This window comes from Meriones unguiculatus, chromosome 8 (genome assembly GCF_030254825.1).
Source record: "Meriones unguiculatus strain TT.TT164.6M chromosome 8, Bangor_MerUng_6.1, whole genome shotgun sequence".
Classification (NCBI taxonomy): domain Eukaryota; kingdom Metazoa; phylum Chordata; class Mammalia; order Rodentia; family Muridae; genus Meriones; species Meriones unguiculatus.
Genome location: NC_083356.1, coordinates 24,170,771 through 24,178,941, shown reverse-complemented (window position 1 = coordinate 24,178,941; position 8,171 = coordinate 24,170,771). Strand labels below are relative to the sequence as shown.

The following is an 8,171-nucleotide window of genomic DNA, read 5'->3' as shown; positions in this document are numbered from 1 at the left end:
TTCCCGAAGGCTTAAGCATCTGGAATTGCTCCAAACCCAAAAGAAGGGAGGAGGGAAAGGGAAAAGGGTAGGGAGCTAGGGAGAGTGGGAGGAAGAGAAAAGGGAGGGAGAGAGGGACCGGATGAACCAACAGCGAGCGAGCGAGCCGGCTCTTAGAAGCGAAGCAGACCCAAGCCCTAGCAACATTGAAAGACGATTTGGAGCTTACATCTGATTGGCTTACCGGTCAGGAATGATGAGCTCTGATTGGCTGGTGATGATGTCTCCAACTAGCCATCCTTTTTCAAGGAAGCAAATTTATCTGGCAGAAAAGACCGGAGGTAGAAGAAGCAGGAAAGAAGAGGAAAGAAATCGGGGCAAATGAACGGCAGGATAATTTGTAACAGCGGTGGCTGCCGAGATGACTGGGAACAAAGACATTTATGTAGTTGCTCACAGTTTACAAAATAGGTTACATGTTATCATTGATGCTGTCTTCAGAAAGACCTTCAAGGCTTCCAGAAGTTAACATCCCCCAGGTTAGCAAGAGAAAACAGCTGAGGTCACCTAGCTCAAACCCAGGGTCGTTGGCAGTACAGATCGTCTGGAAATATCAATTTGGAGTTATTGTAAGGAACGGGGAGCAAACGCTCTGCTTGCGGAAAAGAGTATCCGCAGCCACACGCGGTTTGGTGGGAGAAGCAGAAAGGGCGAGGGCTCCCTGCTCTTCACTGCACAGACGTCGATGACCTTGCCCAGGGAGCATCTCTGAGCTCATTAGGAAGAGGGACGATTGTGGTGTGAATGAGGCGTGTGTCGTGAGCGCTCAGAGCAAACCCGGTTACACGGGGTGGCTCACAGCACCCTGTAAGTTGAAGTTGAAATGTTTTAGCAGAATCCATCCTGGTTCACTCTGAGTGCCTCTGCCCAGGGCACCCTGCACCCTGCTCCACACATAAAGGCCTCTTTGGGTCCCCGGAGCAGTCTCTCTCCAGCTTAGAAGCCTTCCGTCACACTGCTCCTTGTCTTCCAGTCGTCATACTGAAGGTTCTTCCTGTCCCGTGTCACCCCACACGCGGCTTTTCTTACAAGCCGATCAGTAAGTCCTCTGTCATTTTCTCTCACAATGCCTTTTTATTGGCTTCCTGCTGGTTTCTCAATAAAAAAGATGTTTATGGTTTTATTTGACTGCTCGATTCTTCTTTTATTTGTCAAGTTCCATTAAGGCATAACCAGTTTTTCGCACACCACTATAACCCTAGATCCTAGGGAAGTAGCGCATAGTTGGTCCTGAATAGCTGTAGTGAGTGAGTGAGTGAATGAATGAATGAATGAATGAGAACCAGAGCTCTTCCTGCGTGCCAGGTCACCTCTGCACCAATAGCTATGGACAGGGCTCCCGTAGGACATTCTGTTATCTCATCATTCTTTTTGGAAGTTGTGATTTCTAATAAACTGTCATCACTTAGGAATTTTTGTAGATTTCCTAACATGATTTCTGAAAAAGGAAGGAAAATTTTGTTTGGAATGAGGCTTGAGGGATGATGACAATGAATGGTTATTACCCATTAGTTATATAAGTTATTACATTTTTCTGATTTGCTGAAATTGTGTCTCTGAAAGATAAACATATTCTTAGCAAAATGAATTACTGTATTGAGATTTCAAAGACATAACTGAATCAATGTCTTGGTCAAGGGGTTGTTGCTTTAATTATGTATATTTTGATATTCCATTTTATTTTTTTGGAATTTTTTTTAGCTAGCCTATTACAGTTTCTTTTGAAAGTGAAAATTGTCATGGTGCCCTCTGGTGGAACAACAACAAAAATTCCTTCTTTCCTTCCTTCCCCTTCTATTATTATTATTATTTTTTTTTACCTAGAAAGATTGTGACTGACATATGAAAGAATCAACTTTAATATAAATTATAAAATTTCCAGGAAGGTTGTTCTTGCTGTTGGGGGACTACAAGATACAATTGCTTCAGAACATCTGCTTAGAGCTGGACGTGGTGGTACACGCCTGTAATCCCAGCACTCGGGAGGCAGAGGCAGGCAGATCTCTATGAGTTTGAGACCAGCCTGGTCTACAAAGTGAGTCTAGGACAGCCAAAGCTACACAGAGAAACCCCTGTCTCTGTATATATGTATATATGTATATATATGTATATGGTTTGAGAGTCATTAGAAAGACAAACCAAACAAACAAAAAGCTCTCAAAAGTGCAGTGCTGCTGCTAGGGCATGTTTTAAAAAGTCTCAGAAGGGCCAGGTGTGAGAAGTTTGGCCCAAGATATCCGAAGGACTACTGAATGCAGACTAATATTCAGGGGATAGGGATGTGGAGGGCTTTGGATGCCTTACCAACCAATCACACAAACAAACAAACAAACAAACCTGTTCTCAGTGCCTTGTGGCTAGGACCAAACTCAGTTTTACTTTAAGACAAAGCAGAGGAAACAAAAATCTAATTATTTTCCCATCATTTTCAGCATCCAGTGTAAACTGAGGAAAGACAGCCATTTGTTATGTCTGGCCATTTACATTTGTAATGTCCTATTTCAAAGTGAGTTCACAAATTGGTGAGTCTGACTTTCCTCTGCAATTAGATAGTTGCATCGATCGTTTTGAAGATGTGTGTTTGAGTAGGTCATATTATCAATCGATTTCATGTACAGTACAGTACGGTACTGTATAGTAAAGGATGTTGTTAAAACGCTCGCTATAGAGGAAGACAGGGATGGACGGAAACGGCAGAGACGGATGCTTAAACGGTCTCCTCACGAAGCAATGCGGCTACTGCAAAAATGGCCATAAGGACGTTTTCAGAGCCCCTAAGAGAAACGGAAGGCTTGAGGCGAACAGGAGGGCGTTGCTCGAGGAATTCGGATGAACGGCCCTTAAAAAGAGCGAGGAGTGTTAACCCCGAGAACTACCTTCCCGCAGTCACAACCGCCCAGCAGCCACGGGAGAGCCGGACAGGGTGAGGGCTCCCTCTAGGCTTCCGTTTTAAGAAAGACACGGGGACTTACACACCCCTGTTGAGCAGACTTTCAACTAGCTCACACAGATTAGCCGGACTAATCCTGGCCTCCGTTCCCACACGCTGGCCACCGGCTCCCCCCACCTCTTCTCCCTACCTCTGTGTCCTGAGAGCCAATCTTCCCCCAGAGATGCTCTCTCCTCCCCGAAGTCTCACCTTCCCTTTCCTGCTTAGATAGGCCGGTCAGCTCTTTATTAAGCCAATCAACAGGCGGGGAAGGTATATGTTTACAAACTTTGACTGCTACTTAATGTTATGGCTCCGTGAAAGCAAAAAGTAAAAGCCAAAACTGATTTTCCTCCTCCTCTTCCTTTCTGAGACAGGGTTTCTCTGTGTAGCCCCTGGCTGTCCCGGACTCACTTTGTAGACCAGGCTGGCCTTGAACTCACAGAGATATGCCTGCCTCTTCCTCCAGAGTACTGGAATTACAGGCGTGTGCCACCGCTCCCGGCTCAGAAACTTTTTAAATTTGATGAACAGCATTAGTTTGTGAATCCAACAAGCTCAACACAGTAAATAAGATAAAATCCTCAGAGATTCATGCTTAGATGCATCCTAATCTAACTATAAAAGCTAAAGACCAAGAGAATCTTGGAAGATCAAAAGACGTGGCTCATGTTTAAAGCTTCCCAGCTGAAGTCTTGTCTGAATCGATGGTGAGAGAATACAGCGGCCTGTGATGTTTAAAAGAAATAATGCTGAAGGAAAAAGAAAACAACTACCCACAAAGAAACTATGGGACAGACGGTGCTGTAATCCCAGCACTCTGGGAGGCAGAGGCAGGTGGATCTCTGTGAGTTCTAGGCCAGCCTGGCCTACAAAGTGAGTCTGGGACAGCCAAGGCTACACAGAGAAACCCTGTGTCAAAACAAACAAAACAAAACCAAAAACAAACAAACAAACAACAACAAAGAAACGTGGTTTTTATGACCATCAATGCACGATAGAAGAAGCAGGGAATAAATAAGAAGAAAGATTTTTATGTGATAATCCCGAGAGCAATGCTTCACGCTGTAATAACACTGAGGTGTTGACTGCAAGCCCCAGGGAACTATTAAAAATACGCCTAAAATCCATCACATGTATTAAAAATGTTTGGTGTGTGGTGTATGTGTGTGCATGTGCCACAGCACTCATGTGGAGACCAGGTGACAACTTGTGGGAGTTAGTTCTGCCCGTCTACTATTTGTGTCCTTGGAACCCATCCTAGAAAGTCAGATTATAACCAGACTGTTATGCTAACTTCCTTTTTTTGGGAAGACAAAGGGGTATCACATTAAAACACCCAAAGGCAGGAAAATGCCGGTATTGAGTTTATTAAGAATATCTTTAAGGTAAGAGGCTGTAGAAAAGCCCCAAAGAGGACACAGGACTCAGCAACTGAGGTTATTTGCTGCAGATATAAACATGGTTTTGTTTTGATCCCACATGTGAGATGTGGGAATGATTCAGATGGTCCACAGCAGCAGGCTATTTGCCTCATGCAGGCTCTGAAAAGAGCTCCTTGCCAGCTGCAGATAGTTTAAATCTGAGAACGCTGGAAAGAGAGTAAATGCCAGAGCCAGAGTGTGGAGGCTCCGAGAAAGCACAGAGCTGCTCCTGCTTCCCCCTTGCTGCTCCTGCTGATGCAGTGAGACAAGAAGCTGGAGATCTCCTGAAACGGGGATTGGACTGGCTCCAAGGAACCCGACGACCCTAACCCCTAACCAGCAGGAAGCAGCTAAGAAAGAGCACTGTGACCTCCTCTCTCACTAACCTTTCCTCTCTCTTACCTGGTGTTGGGATGTTGGAAGGGATTGGCAGTGGGAAGATAAAGATATAAAAAGACTGTAAATAAAATAGTTTTTTTTTAAAGTACGCCAACAGTTGTTCGTGTATTCACCTTAATTGAGTGACCCCTAAAGGGAACAGCTTTAACCAAGCGATTACCAACAAGATACTGACGAAGCCCTGGCGAGTGGACGACGGCGAATGCAGGGTTGCTCCTGGTAAACTTCCCAGGCAAAAGAGAGACCTGTCAAAGCCGTGTGATCCCTCGGGAGTTCGTGGAGCCCAGCGGGTCTTGCTAATAGTTAACAACAGCTTGAAACTGGACAGAGCAGAAGACAGCCTGAAAGGGAGCAGGCTCCCCTGCCCCATCTCCTGAGGAAAGCTGAGTGTGACACACGTCACAGGTCACCATCAGATCCCAGGAGCCCTGAACCAGAGAACTCACTCAGTCCCGTGGGAGGAGGCACCACAGGAGGCAGCATAACCAGCTGCTTAAACGCCTGGCTTCACGAGGGAAAAGGGGGAAATGTATAAAGTGAAAGACCCCAAACTCGACCGCTTATGTTGAAATTACATATATGCCACAGGTATTGGCTTTATCTCCACTAAATATAGTAATTATTATAAACACACATGCAAAAACATACATGTACACACATGTATACATATAAATACGTACACACAGAAACCCACACACGCACATAACATAAATATACACGTTTACAAACATAAACATACACATGAACACAGACGTAAGCATGCACATGTATACACAAAAATATAATGTCCAAAATGCACATATATACACATGTATACACATAAAAGAACATGTGTGCCCAAAATACACATGTATGCACATGATTATACACACAAGCATACATGTATACACACATAAGTATTCATATGTACACACATGTACATACACATAACTACACACATGTACACACACAAAATATACACGGGCACTCACATGTATTCACATGTATACATATAAACATACCGTGTACTATTGCGGGCTTTCGGGGCTATTGATTGAGGTTGGATTAATAAGGCCCAGAGACGTCTGTGTAGTTTACTGCTGCTGGCCTTTTGCTGGGGCAGCCTCTCAGCTGACCTCTAGCTTAGGCCAACGTCTCGGCCACCGTGTTCTCTCTCCACACGGTTCTCACTGCCCGCGTCCCAGCTCGTCCCTCTCCCTTCTGTCTGCCTCCAGCGCCTTCTGTTTCTCTCTGCCTAGACCTTCTGCCGGTCTTTCCGCCCCAGCTCCAGGCTGCCAGCCCTTCATTAGTTAAAAACCCACACTCCTACCCACCAGCTGGCACTGGGGGCTTTGTGACCTTCTCCGTGGCAGCTGGCCTTCCTTCTTGAGCCAGGTGAAGGAGTGACAAACATTTATATGTCCAGATAGCCTGCTGCTGGCTCAGGTAACGACCGAAAACCCAGGGACACACCTTTTTCATTGCTGGCAAATACAATATTTGTGGGTCACCTCTACAATGTACAAACATAAATGTATTCATAAACGCACATAAATATGACACCCATGAATATATGCATGACACCTTTACATGTACATATATGTACAAATGTACACACAGGTAAACACAAACACACATATACATACTTATGCACACAAATCTATACTTGTACAAAACCATACACATACATGAATATACACATGTACACACAAATGAATATACACAAGCACATAAGAAGACTATATACATGAATGTACATATGCACACATATAAATTTACACATGTACTCACATATAAACACACATACAGGGGTATGTGCCAGAACGGCTGTCGCCTCCCCCAGACCACGCTGCTGACGCCCCCACATCCTGCACTAGCATTCCCAAAAGGTTCAGATTCCAAGATGGCAGCCTTAGGGAGCAGCTGATGCTACATCTTCTAAGGAAGAGCAGGGCCCAGAACAAGATCACGGTTGTTGGGGCTGGTGCTGTTGGCACGGCTGGTGCCGTCAGCATCTTAATGAAGGACTTGGCCGATGAGCTTGCCTTTGTTGACGTCATGGAAGACAAACTGAAGAGAGAAAGATGATGGATCTCCGTCATGGAAGCCTTTTCCTTAGAACACCAAAAATTGTCTCCAGCAAAGACTTCAACAAACTCCAAGCTGGCCGTTATCACAGCGGGAGCCTGTCAACAAGGGCCGAGAGCTGACTCAGTTTGGTCCAGCGGACAGCGCACATCTTCAAGCTCATCGTTTCCAGCATTGTGACGTATAGTCCAAACTGCAGGCTGCTGTTTTAAACCCAGGGCATGTCTTGTCCCACGTGGCCTGGAAAATAAGAGGTTTTCCTAAGAACCGAGTTACGGTTGCAATCTGGTTTCCACTCGGTTCTGTTATCTGGTGGGGGAAAGGCTGGGAGTTCACCCACTAAGCTGTTATGGGTGGGTCTTGGGGGGGGGCGTGGAGACTCCAGTGTGCCTGTGTGGAGTGGTGTGATGTTGCCGGCCTCTCCCTGAAGAATCTGAACCCAGAACTGGGCACACGCAGACAAGGAGCGGTGGAAGGAGGTTCTCAATCAGGCAGCACCTATGAGGTGAGCAAACTGAAAGGTTATATGTCTTGGGCCACTGGCTTCTCTGTGGCAGACTTGGCTGAGGACATAATGAAGAATCTTAGGTGCACCCCATTTCTGCCGTGATTAAGGGACTCTGTGGGATCAAGGATGATGTCTTCCTCAGTGTTCCCGTGTGGATGCTGTGAAGGTGACTGACTCCCAAAGAGGAGGCCCACCCGAAGAAGAGTGCAGACACGCTCTGGGGGACCCAGACAGAGCTGCAGTTCTAAAGTCTCCCCATGTCCCGGCTCTCCACTGTCCAGGCTGCAGCAGGGTTTCTATGGAGACAGACCCTGGCTCCTCCCTCTGAGCTGTTTTCGGGTGGCCTGGGAAAACCTCAGTTCCTACAGCTCTCCCCTGATGCGGTACTGTGGCGTGGCAACCTGGTTAGAGCGACAGTCCGCCGTCTCTGAGACTCCAGGACAATTGTGTGCGGGCTCCCCTGATCTTGGGAGCTGCTGTGTCACTGTGCTGTGCACCCTCAGCAGACATACCCAGGCCAGCGAGTGCCCAGTTAGCCGTAACCTGGCTCCTGTGGAAGTCCCTTACGCGTATCTTGTGCGTTGTAACTGTCCTAAAGGATACCGTCCTGTGTGTTAGATGTGTCTGTAGTGAGCACTGCGATATTATCCAAGATAAGATCTGCATATGGATGATGCAACCAGCTACCCAAGGGTCATGCCGTGAAGACACCAAATAAACCTTCAACAGTGAGAAAAAATACACACAAAGATACACATTTGCACGCATGTACATAACGCAAGTATGCAAATGCACACTTTAACAA

The 8,171-nt window shown here is 46.1% G+C and overlaps 1 pseudogene; it reads left to right on the top strand.

Annotated features, from left to right (window-relative positions):
* Positions 1 to 2,786: 2,786 nt before the first annotated feature.
* On the top strand, positions 2,787 to 7,919 carry LOC110562877 (L-lactate dehydrogenase A chain-like; annotated as a pseudogene).
* Positions 7,920 to 8,171: the final 252 nt, after the last annotated feature.